This window comes from Lutra lutra, chromosome 15, assembly GCF_902655055.1.
Source record: "Lutra lutra chromosome 15, mLutLut1.2, whole genome shotgun sequence".
Classification (NCBI taxonomy): domain Eukaryota; kingdom Metazoa; phylum Chordata; class Mammalia; order Carnivora; family Mustelidae; genus Lutra; species Lutra lutra.
The window spans coordinates 14,951,576-14,965,042 of NC_062292.1; the positions used below are offsets into that span (position 1 = coordinate 14,951,576).

Below are 13,467 nucleotides of genomic sequence, written 5' to 3' on the forward strand. Positions count from 1 at the left end.
ATAAAAGAATCCGTACAATGCCCGAATGAGCCTCCATCATTCCAGCAAACACTACTGTAGACAATTAACTATGTATACTTCATTCCCCACAGTCAGAAAGCTAGATTGATTTCTCTTCTATTTGAATAGCCTCTAATGCAATTACTTGTAAGGTAAGGTAAGGAGGGTAAAATGTTTTAGGTTTGTTTTGTGTATGTGCTTTTAGGTAAAATGCAAGTATCACAGAGCAATGGATAAAAATCTCTGTAATTCAATTCAACATTCTTCTACTATCTATATGTTTAAAGCTCTAAATGCATTTCTAATTATATTGTGGTTATAATTATACAATGTTATAAATTAGCAAATAATCACATTAAATGAGGAAGGAAAAATGCCCACTTTGGGAGAATAATGGTTAAATAATCTGGGACACTCTTTTGAACAGGAACCAGGTATAAAGAATACAGTTTTCCTATCTCTGGTATTTTCCAACTTCCTGTGGATAAAATATTCCCAGGCCTTTAAAAAAAAAATAAACATGGAATTTTTTGGTGAAATACTGTCAGAGTATTAGCTCTCAGGGTAACACATTCACTACTCATAACAAGAGGGAGCACATCACAAAATCATGGGAGGGGTTACGTGTGCAGAAGCAACACGGAATATCTCCATGTACATAAGGAGGGGGTCGTAAAAGTTTGTTTGGAAAACTAAGATAAATCCTATCTGGAACGGAGCCTTTGTATTAAAAAAAATTTTTTTTTAACTTAAATGTATTGTGTTTCTTATTGGTATTTAGAATCAAAGATTCAATGAACCAGTCTAGGAAAATAATATATATTTTTTAAAAACTGATCATGAAAAGAAACTCTGTTTTCACAGTTTTAGACTTGCACTTGTCTGAAATGATCTTATTCTTGTTTCTCAATTTACCTATTGTTTCGTCTTTTATTTACCTAAATGCAGTAGAAATCAACAAACCAGAGAAATCCAAGAACAGAATTCTCAATTTTGAAAAATTCTCATTTTCTTAAATTTAAGTCTACAATGTCAAAGTCTGGGGAAATAGTGGAAAAGGTCTCATTTAAGGTTCTAGAGTACTAATGTAGTATATTTCAGGCCAGTTGTTATTACTGCCTTTATTACAGATGCACAGAATACTAAACATTTGCTACAGTACTGCCCCTTATAATGCAAACCATACATTATGTATAATCTATAATGCATTATCAAAATTTACCGAATTAAAAAATTAAAATGTTGCATATTAAAGTTGAGGAAATACAAACTGACCAAAATTCCTGCAGAACCTTGGGTTCCCATTCTGTATATTCGAGGATCCCATGAAGATGCCCACAGTTATTCTGCAAATAAACCCACACCATCCATCCTCTAAATTTCCCAGCCTAAACCAGGTGTTCTGGACTTTGCAACTCTTTCATTCTGATCCCACTGCCTTGAAATCCACCCTGTTCCTAACATCGATACACTAACATAAAACACTAGTAACTGCTGAAAGAACATCAAGGTATAGCTGCATTCCATTTAACCAAACTTAAGTAAGTCCAAAAATCACCTGTGGCACTAAGTAAAAACAGATTCTGATTCCGGAAGTCGAGAGCGATGTAGAGCAATCTGAATTTTTAAAGAATGCCAAGGGCAATTCTGCTAAGGACCACATTTCAAAAGTCAACGGGCTCCCGATATCTCCAGTTTGCTGCTTTTTTTTTTTTTTAAATAATCATCACTTGGGGCACCTGGGTGGCTCAGTGGGTTAAGGCCTCTGCCTTCAGCTCCGGTCATGATCCCAGGCTCCTGGGTCGAGCCCGAGTCGGGCTCTCTGCTCAGCAGGGAACCTGCTTCCCCATCTCTCTCCTGCCTGCTTGTGATCTCTGTCAAATAAATAAATAATCTTTAAAAAAAATCACTTACCAAGGGTCTATCAATCATCTTCTTAAATAATCTTTAATTGAAATCTGTTTATCTTCTTCGGACTACACCCTCTTCAAGTTACAAAGACTGCAAGACTAGCATCAGGTCAGCCTGGTCCCTCCTGCCGCAGCCCAGCCTGGCTTCAAGACCCTGAGCAGATGCTCTGACCATCTGTGAAGCTTCGAGGCCAGGCCTGCCTTATCCTCTTCGCTCACGCTCATCTGAGAACGTCAGCAGAGCGAGAGGACCAGCCTGGGCCGTCTGGATCAGATCTGCTCCCCGACGTGGGAGTGGGGTGAGGATGGAGAACTTCCTTGGGAAGTAGGTATTTATGATAACAACACAGTTTTTGTTTGAGTTTTCACAACTCTATTTTCACAGTGTCCAAGAAAATATGGGACAAATTTGAAGTTCTCTAACCACATTAAAACTTTTAAAGAGAGTAATTTTGTCTTCTGGAACTCACGAGTCAGTACCAACTTTGGATGCAACAGCATTGAACGGTGATTTGGACTCTGCTAATCATGAATTATGTACTAAGCCCCTCGATGGCTCTGCAATGTTTCAACTTGGCTAGGCTGAACTACATTTCCCAGAATGCACCTCCCTGGGTGTTTCCAGGTGGTATGGGCCAGGACTGATTGGGCCAGGTGATTGTTAAGTTACCTGCAACAGCTTGCTGAGGGACACAGCAATCTGTCACTACCTCCTAACAGATCTTTTTTTAATTAAAAAAAAAAAAATCTGGATATCTACTATGCACTGAACGCACTGATAGGTGTTTTCTGAAGCTGTGCTAATACCATTTCCTGACAATAAACACAGAAGGTGAGTTTTGGGGACTTACAGGGCCTGACCAAGAAACAAATACCTGAGAGGTCTTCTGACTACAGGTCTGTGCTGCTACTAACGTCATTTTGTTTTTGAACAACATTTTATCCACCACCACCACCCCCTTTTTTTTGGCAGATTAGACCAAACACTAGTCTTTGCTGATTCCATCCATCATTCTAAATACACAACATAGCCTGGCAGATAGAATAACCTGCCTTCGAATTCTTCCATCAGGATCCACAGTTGGTCATTTATTATGAGGATCCAAGTTAGTGAACTTTCCCAGTTTTCCTCAGATCTACCGGCTTCCTGCTTTAGTTATCCTCATAAATGTCTTGACTACCTCCTTCACAACATCTGTCCTGGTCAAAAAACATGTGTTTCTAACATTGCTTTATCTCCATGAGTTTCTATTAAAGTATCATGTTTCCGACTTGCTTGTAGTTCAACTTACATAAAATTTGCTGGGCTTTGCCCTGAATAACAGTAACACATTTTCACGCTGGCGAGCCCTCTACTCTCTCTCCCCAGCTGCAGGCGAAGATTGACTGGCTGACCTTGAAAGAGTTCGGCTGGGGTAAAATGAAACATGTTGCAACATGTCCCCCCATGATGACTCCCGCTCCACTTGCTTTCCCAAACTGCAGCAGAAAGGAGGATCGTTATTCCATAGTCGCACCTGGTAACTTGACACCAGCTGACACCTTTCTACTGTTTATTTCCAATGTCTCAATTTTCCACTCTTCTAAAGGGCTTAGTGTCATCTGAAAGCTTGGCACTTTCCCTCTGTGCCCAGGGCTGCAGATGACTGATAAAAACATTAAATAAAACCCATCTTAGTTCCAACCTCTACATAATGCTCACTATTTAAATGACTCCATTCAAAGAAGTGCCTGTTTTCTTCTGCTCTTTGTTTCTTCTGTCTGAACTACTTCCTTCCCTTGGACAAAACTCATCTCTTCCAGTTCCAGTGTGTCTCAGCTGTCTCAGGGCAAGGGAGAGGAAGATGGGCAAGGGTTTCTGGAAGTTTACACAAATCCCATCCATGGGCTCTGCCGTGTCTGCCTGCTTGGTTCACATAAAATCATACGAGCACCTCATGAAGAGTCAGGCTCTGTCGATGGGCCAAGTGTGACAATGGGCAAAGTCCCTTATCTCCTTGGTTCTGCTTCTTCATCTGTAAAATGAAGCAACGGGTCTCTGTAATGTGTGATGTTCTATGCTTAGATATAAACTACAATTCTAGTAAAGCTCGATCTGTCTTGATAAAAGAAAAACTATACTTTCTCAAACAGACCACGTTTGCTTATGATCTTGGTGACTTTTTTTCTGTTGGCCTACAGAACATCTGGCACCTTTCTTCTGGATGGAACCCTTTATGAATGAAGCAGATGCTGAAAGCAGTAAGGAGAAAAATCTGGAAACTCTGAGCTACATCTCCATAACATAAAGTACAGGGCCATGTAATCTAGCACCCTGGAGTGATTTTACACAGAAACAAAGTTTTCAAATGAGGGCTTCAAGGAAATGATCCTCCCCTATCCAGCTACAGTCTCCGGAGGTAGCCAAAGGATTTAGACGGTGAGACGCTGAGTGGCATAAAGCCACGTGGGCCAATGAAAAGGTATGCGTTGACCCAAGTACTGAGAAGTCCTTCACGTTACACGGACAGTGGCCATAGTCTGAATGCCTACAGGACCAGTCAGGTCACAGGAAGGAGTGAATGTCCACTGTAACACTGTGGGCGGGGCGGGAAGCGGGACAAACTGCAGAGTGCGTGCCTACACTTAAGGCATCCAAATTCAATTTTATAGAAAATGGTCCAGGTGAAACAAAACCTACTGGGAGACCAGAATCCACCCAAACAGCAGCAGCTTACCACCTCTCACCTCACAGGAGCGTCAGCTGTCTAGAATTCTTTTTTGACACTTCCAGTAAAAATTAAACCCCGTTATTCTGGGGAGTACGGGGACATATGGACAGATGTACTTGGTGGGCAATGTAACATAAAAGTCAGCTTATTTGATGGATGAAATCTCTACTTATTAGTAAGAAAACTTCTGTTAGGAAAACAATCCTTTTTTGGAGGATAATAATAGCGCCACTTCATAGGTTCTGGAGAGGACTGAAAAATTTAATGGCTGAAGATACTTAGCACAGCACCTCACACACAAATGCTGGCCAGCGTCGTTATTACTACTATTAAATTGTATCATGTGATGGAATGTGAATTACATTCTTGCACAGAACCCCACAGAGGAGGTCTGGAAGCCGAGTATGGGGTCAGACAACAGCTCTACCATAAGGCACAATGAAGGCTTCTGTGCTTTCCAGATCCTGCTGCTGCTCGGGCCTGTGGGTCTCTGTCATGTGTGAAAACATGACATCTGTCTCTTCCTTCCCCTCCTCCACACCCATTCAACCCCAACCTAAGGTCCCAGCCCTGAGAGTCCAGGAAAAAGGTAGAGCAAAGGATTCTAAAACCTCTACTCCCTGTGTTTCCCTCTCCTCCCAAGATTTTCAATAACCCATTTTCAAACTACCACACCATTGGTAATCCCACCCATTATAATGATACCCCTACAAATCCGAAGAATCCTTCATAAGGAAGTGGATGTCTTTAAAATTTCATAGAGCGTAGCTGGCATGCTTTGGCATGATCAAACACTTCTTCCCATAGCTTCTGTTTGTTTTCCCCTCTCTCCACCCCCCAGCTGAAGGTAAACACTGCTGTGTGGGATCAGCATGTTCTACTCAGCTTCTGAAAAAATAGAATATGCTAAAATTTGAGTTCATGCTCGATTCCAAATCTTTGATAGTCCCTGGGTCAAATGTGGAATCTTTCTCAGTCTTCTGCAATGTAACTCTGATAAAGAACTATCTGGAATCGACTGAGCGAATGAACAAGCGAATACATTTATCTTTGGAAAGCAAGAAATACACAAAGACTGCAAATATGACCCTTGCTTAAGAAATTAAGTTATTTTCAAAATGGCTTAATAGGAACACGATACTTGTTTGCTTTTGAAAAGTTCAGGATAGATCATAAAATACTGACAAACACATGAACTATAGGATTATAGATGAGATCATTTTAACACTTTAAAAGCAAAGGCTTTTTAAGGTATACTATTTCATCTGTTTTGGGGAAACTCTGCTTTACTCACGATTAAGACATACATGAGTATATCTTGTTTTACAAAGGGTAAAAATCAGATGTCAGAGCTTCTTTTGAATTATGAATGATGCTTCCAATGTATTTCCTTTTGAAAATCTTATTTTTCGGGGCACCTGGGTGGCTCAGTCAGTAAAGTGTCTGCCTTCAGCTCAGGTCATGATCCTGGGGTCCTGGGGTTGAGCCTGGGCCTCCCTCTCCCTTTCCCTCTCCCTCTGCCTTCTCTCTCCCCAGCTGCTATTCTCTCTCTCTCTCTCAAATAAATAAAATCTTAAAACAAACAAACAAACAAAAAACCTCAGGGCACCTGGGTGGCTCAGTCATTAAGCGTCTGCCTTCGGCTCAGGTCATGATCCCAGGGTCCTGGGACTGAGCCCCACATTGGGCTCCCTGCTCGGCGGGAAGCCTGCTTCTCTCTTTCCCATTCCCCCTGCTTGTGTTCCCTCTCTCACTGTGTCTCTCTCTGTCATATAAATAAATAAAAAATCTTTTAAAAAATCTCATTTTTCCATGCATTACAGGACACCTACAATGAATAATATTGTCAAGTGATATTACTAAAATATACTGATTTTTTATTACTATTTGTTTTCTCTTTCTTAAAGGGAAAGAATTTTTTAAAAAGCCACAAAGATTATGTGTAAGGGTTAACTCTGCTTTATCTGCCTATACTTTGTTGTTCTAATGGCAGTAGGTTGCCTAAATAGCTAACAACTTCCCGCATGTCTTGCAAACTGTATCTTTTTCCTGGAACAGGGAGGTTAGGGAGTGAGGCAAGCAAGCACCCCCTCATGCATTCGGAAGACCAACAATTAAGTAGGGGCTAAGGGGTGCCCTTGATTTAATTAAGAAACATATAAACTTTGTAGAGTCATCTTCACAGTAAAATATGAAGAAATCCTAGATGAGGAATGAGATACACTAATCAATCAGCTTCCCTAAAGGAAATTAAATTGATTTTATAACAGCTCCCGGACTGTGCAGGATTTTCCCGTGAGTCAGGTCCAGGAGCAGAAATGGTTACCAGGGCCACGTTTGTATTTTCGTATTTGCATAGATAGTGAACATTTTATTTTTGTTCCAGGACAGGTTTGTTTTTTTTTTTTTTTTTTTTTTTTTTTTACTTTTTCTCTTTGATCACACCCATAACAGTAGACTCAGATCCACCCATTACTGAGAACAAATCCTAAGGTAACATCAAAACAAAAAGAAGAGAATGAACAGAGCTAGAAGTAGGAGGCTCTCCCAGGCTGGACCGGCAACATAATTCAGAGAGTCCAGTGAAAAATGCAGAGTCCGTGGTTCAAAAATTATTAAGAATTTCAAGAGGGCCACAGCAGAGCTTTAACCCAAGCACGGGGGCCTTTCTGAGCTCAGAGCCAGGCAACCCACCCCCTGGGTCACAGACGCATGAAGCTGGCCTGTGCAAGACACTTGCCAGGCTCTTGGGGTTTCTCCGAAACAGTGAGAAGGCCTTCCCCAGGAAGCGAGCAGGGTCAGCAGTGTTAGCTTTAAGGACGAACTCTAACAGCAATAAATCACATACATGGAAATGAACTAAAAACTGCTTGGAGACCCAGCTCTTTGCAGACGAGAGGGGAATCGTGAAGATTCGACTAGCAAAATGCCTGACACAGAACAGGTGCTTCCTCTCGGCAGAAATGCAGAATAACGCAAATGGCAACTAACATTTTCATCAAGTAATCTTCTTTTGGGGAGCGGTTCTTCCCTTGGAGACCGCTCTGCTCTTTATAGACTTTTTCCTCTCCTCTCATCAAACAATACCTTACCCACACATTCAAGGTTAAATCCCAGGAACAACGGCATCTTAAAATATCTAAAATATCTGGCAGAAACAACCCCATTCTCAACCATCAACAGAGAGCGAGCGAGCGAGAGAGAGAGAGAGAGAGAAAACAAGTCCCCATTCACCAGCTGTAGCTGGCCGGAGGAAGATCTGCCTTTCTCAGCAAATTATATTATCTACGGGGGACTCACACGGAATCTTAAGTCTGAGTTGAAGGGAGTCCCTATTTCCCAGCCCACGGGTAAACTTTAGCCATTAAAATGACATTTCAAAATAATAAAGAACTCAAAGAACCAGAGGAACAAAATAAATGGTGTTGTAAAAGGAAATGGAAACATTACCATAATTAGAGCTTTTAAAAGAGACACTTTAAACATTGGTTGAATGCAGACTTGTTTACAATAGCACTCAAGGCACGTTGCAAGAGCCTACCCCGGGAAAGCGTCGGTATTTACGAGAAAGGGGAGGTAAAGAAAGCTTCTGTAAGGTCACTGGAACTACTTCCTGAAACCTAGTTTAAAAACAAAACAGAAAACAACAACAACAACACAAAACCAAAACACCATTCTGGCCTTCTCGGGGATGTAAGCTGGCTTTGCTGCCAATACGCCATGGGCCCCCATCATAGTCTGCACATGTAATAACCTCACTCCCCTGTCACTCACCATCACGAAAAAATGCACCCCACCCCACCACCCCACCCTTTATGAAACCGAAACGGTGCGGTTTCCAATGTGGGCATTTATTCCCAGTTAATGAAACGACACCCTGTCCCATAAGTGTTTCCCAGACAGGAACTTCATTTAACATAGAACCCTACCCGGGCCCAAGCAGAGATGAAGTACTTTTTAAGTCCTTCTGATAATAATAACTGGCAGGTGTAACTGACAGGCTAGAATTCAGCCTCCTCGTCCAGAACTTGAGAGAAGATGGGAGGGAGACGGAAGAACTGCGAGCCTGAAAAGGAGGGAGACCCATGGAGGCGAAAAGTGCAGAAAACAGAGGCAGCACCCAGTCGACCAAGGGAGCTTGGAACAAGGCCCACAGCCATGGAGAGGCCGCCAGATGTACCAGATGTGCTAAGACTGTCCTTGGCAAGGGGAGTGACTGTGCTGGTGAGAGCAGGGGCTCTGCTTCCATACAGCACTTGCCTCTAGGACGGCAGATAGCATCCCCTGAACCGGCAGGCCACAGACCTGTCCTGGGTAGGAAGGAAAGGTTACCTGACTTCATTAGGACCAGCAGAAGCTCCTTGGCACCGTGCAAACGCACCATTCACCAGGGACTGATACAAAGACAGACGTTATTTCGGTGAAAGGAAAACGTCCTGGAATTAAAATTTTAGAAACTGTGGCATACCATCAGTAGCTTACACAGTGAAATCTAGATTCGCCCTGCAAAAAACTCCTCTCTTCGAAGTGTTCTCTTTAGTACTAAAAGCACTAAATAGGTACTTCCTCACTGCAGAAAGACTTGGAAAACCCCCAGCCCTAAACTAAAAGCAGTCACCTCAGCCAGCAGCTTTCTGGCTTCCCCTCGCTGTTATTAAGGATCCTTCTGTTTGACGGAGGGTTTCTCCACCTCTCACCAACCATCTTTTCTCTTTCTGTGTCCAGAAAAATCTGAAAACCCCGTGTTTATATGGAGCCCGTTGCTATGCAAATCATTTAAACACATTACAAAAATCTTTCCTTTGAGTCAGGAGGAGAACATAATGGGGAAAAGAGAACCGCTAGCAAGAGTCCCTCTGCTGAACAGGGAAGCCGGCAGAAAGGAGCTGGAGAGACAAAGCAACATGGAAAAAATTATGGTGGTCCCATCCCTTGAGTCATTTTAACCAAAGTGGGAAAACTGACATTTTCAAAGCCCCAAGGTAATGCATCTTAGTTTGCAGTGGGGTTAACAAACCCTGGTCTTAATCTCTGTAATTCCTATGGTTTCATGACTCATCTTCCATCTGTCTACTAGTGTGTTCTTTGTCTCAGCTTTTTCACACTTCTGTAAGAATATCAAGAGATTTTTTTTTTTTCCTACTATGTGGACTCCTGTGTGTGCTCTCCTTTTGATCTCTTTCGTCTTCTTGTTCAATTATCACCTAAAGGGAGGGCCTGAATTGTTCATTTCTTCTCCAACTCAATCACAGCATCTTGGAAGATGTCCTTCTCTTATGAGGAGATTTGCTCTTCAAAAATCATATCCAGGAGATGAGATGAAACACAGTATGTCAAAATTAATGTCAAAAAAAAAAAAAAAAAAAAGCAGAGCTTCTCAATGTTCTAATTTTAAAAAGTCTGGATGTGATCATTTTCAATTTTCTAATCTAAAAAATCTGTCCCTGATAATTTTAATAAAGTTAACCACTTTCTGAGATAGTTTACAATCAAGATCATTCTCAAATTTTCGTTGTGTTGTTCCCAGTAGTCTATTAACCTGCAAGTTTTCAAGGGTAGGATTGTCTGGGGACAAGAGATGGAATATACAACTTTTATTTTTTATTTTTTTAGATTTTTTATTTATTTATTTAGTTGATAGATAGAGATCACAAGTAGGCAGAGAAGCAGAGAGAGAGGGGGAAGCAGGCTCCCTGCCGAGCAGGGAGCCTGATGCGGGGCTTGATCCCAGGACCCTGAGACCATGACCTGAACCGAAGGCAGAGGCTTAACCGACTGAGCCACCCAGGCACCCCAGGATATACAACTTTTACATACGTCCTCCTTCCACTGCTATGGGTCTTCATATATGTGGGTTCACATACACCGCCCCCCCAAAGCAACCATTCTAAACTCTTTGCCCTTATTCAGAAAGCAGAAATGGCTGGGCCTTACTAATGCTATAGAACCTGTTTTATTCTCAAATAGAAGTGGCCAAACCCTTGCAAACATGTGTTGGGTGAAAACAAGTTTGGTTGGCTTCAGACAAAGGCTTATTTTTTAAGCACAGATGGTTGAATGGCTGCCTCCTCCAACGGGCTGCGCACAATGAAAGACAGACTCCCATTTCTAATCTATGCAAATATCTTACTCTGCGGGGCATCACAAAGACTAACTGTTCCCCGTCTGAGTGGCAGGTCCCAGGTGCTCTCCCAGATGCCAAGGCACAGCTCCACCTGAGATGTCTGGTGACTGGGAGAGCAGCGAATGGCTGAAGAGTTAGTCACTAGCTGCTCCTAATGAGCGTTGTCCCGGCCTTCTGTGAAACATTCCTCTGGAATGCTGCCCTACCACAACCACCGCTTCTTCCTTGGCTGCTCTGCCTGGAGGACGGATTCAGTATCCAGTTCGGATCCCAATGCTTCTAAAACCTCCCAAGAAGGCTCAGATTCCCAGCTCCTAATGACCATGAGTAGCCTTCTTCACCCTGAGTTCGGCTCATTCGTTGGTGTCTAACACAAAACCCAGGAACCCTGAGCATTTTTAAATGGTATTATGGCATAGCCAGGTCTCCTTTGTGCTCTTATCTAGTCCGAACGCCCACAACCCAGGAAATGTCTCAATCACACCTGCGTCACTTCCCAAGAATATGCCCTGCTCTCTCTCTCCTTTCTCCATCAATTTTCCTTTCTGTACTTAACAACTTCTTATTTCCTCATCGCCCCAGCTAAAGTCTTTCACTTGCTCTGACATCCCTTGGCACATTCTAGTGGGTCCCTTGGAACAACGAAAATTTCTGCAATGCTGGGGGAAAAAACCCAACCAAACAAAATCCCACAAGTCCTCATGCAAACCTAGCTCCTAGCTTTACACATCCTTTACCATAAAGACAGGGATGTGCCTCCCATCTATACAGTTTAGTTCCAAGTCTAAGTCTAAAAATAGCCTTCAAGTTTTATTGTCTTTGTTCGTTGATCGGCTCAGACAATAACAGAGTTTGCTTCAAAATCCTGGGTTGGAAAAGATTTTGTTCACTCCTTATCGAAACTCATCTGAAATGAACTAAACCAAGGGAGCAAAAAGAGTATCTAAAGAAAAAGAAGTCCTTCCTGATCTCCAGTCTCAACAACCCCTACCATCATAATTCTTATTCTGTACATCAGTTTTTCAGATTTAAACACTTTGTCAGCCTGTGAATGCAAATATTGACGGTCAAATAACATGGCATGAAGTCTACTTACCAGGAAAATCTAAAACTGTAACGAGCTTTAGAGATTAACTATTTTGTTAATTACCGAGTCTGGATGAGTATCAGAACCACCTGAGAATATTGTTTATTTTAATCCATATATTCTCCCGATCCCTAGCCCCAGACATCCCGATTCAGACTTCTGTTACAGCCCTAGACCCACATGTATAGGAAATGCTGCAGGTAATCGTGATGGAGCAGGCCCTGGTCTCTTTGAGAACCACCGATCTAGTCCAACACCTTACGCAATGTGGGGGTCTCCTCTCCAAGATACCACCCCGTCTGTCCAGTCAGTGCCACCCCACTGAAGCCAGGACACTCACCCTTTTGTAAGTCTGCTTGTTCCACCTTTTTTTGGCTTAAATTACTAGAAAGAGTGTTCCTGTGTGGAGTCAAATAACCAAAGTCTTTCAACTCCTTGTAGGTCACTTATTATGGGCCCAAATTTTGTGCTGCAGCACTAACAGAATTCCCTTCCCACAAGAGTCTTCCAATTTCCAGAGGCAGCTACGGCACTCTTGCAGGTCTTCATTTTTCTAAGCTTAACCAACGTATTTCGGCATCATAAAGCACCACTGCTGAGTCCCTCACAGTCACTTCAATGGCTCTTCCTCAACGACAGTCCTTACGGAAGAATATTCTGGACCCTGTCCAGAGCAGCAACACTTTGTTGTTTTCTTACAGACTGAACTTTGCCCCAGATGTGTGAACTCACAGGCCGGGTTTCATCCTTGTTACCTACCGCCTTGCATTTCATAGTCTGAGGCTAATGCCGTCCTCCTGACCCTGTGTGAGGTACTGAAGGAGGCCTCAGGAGCCAGGGAATATGGTCCCATTCTGAGGAGTTAATAACTTCCTGCCCGAGAAGGAACCTACGTAAGCGAACAAACTTGAAAATGGTGCACAGCGTCCACCCAAATAAATGACAGTTGGGAGACTGAACATGGGTTTCTGGATGAGGCTGTGAGCTATTTCATGGCCTCTGCTGACAGAAAGAGCTCCTAGTTAATAGTAGTTTTTGATTTAAAAAAAAAAAGAAGATGCCAACTATCACTGTAAAATGTATATAAAAATTTTAAGTGCCTCCTTGTCTTAAAAGTATAAAATCTAAGAAACACGTGCAGTAGTCAAGACTGTTCCTTCCTTCTCAGGATGTCACTAGCATTGCTTCCCAAGTACTCCAAATGCCATCATCCAAGTAAAAGGTGAGCAAGAGAGGGTTAATTCAATTTCCTTTATTACAGAAAGAACCGTTTGATGAGATATGACCCCTCTACATAGTTTAATGCAAAACTCTGACCAATAAGGGAACTGCACTAACACCAGCCAACACCAACTGTTTCATTCATGGAACTGCACACTTAGCAGAACTTGAGAAACACAGGAAATCCCTCACTTTACAGATGAGGGAAAAGTGCCATTTCAAGGATGGCAGGTGGTTTCTTTGAGGGAAAACAGCCCACGAGCAGGAGGGGAGGCCCGATACCAGGTCTCCTCTCTACCAATGGCTTCCTGTCCCTTCTTCTGTGACCAAGGACAAGCAAGACTCTCGCCCTCTCAACATCCTCCTCAACTCTGCTCCCATCGTCACTTACCTTCTCAAATCGAAAATCTGTTG

At 42.5% G+C, this 13,467-nt stretch overlaps 1 protein-coding gene across 2 annotated transcripts in view; it reads right to left on the reverse strand.

Moving 5' to 3' along the window:
* Positions 1 to 13,467, reverse strand: part of PTPN14 (protein tyrosine phosphatase non-receptor type 14) — a 174,962-nt gene that overhangs the window by 79,803 nt on the left and 81,692 nt on the right. The window lies entirely within an intron of this gene.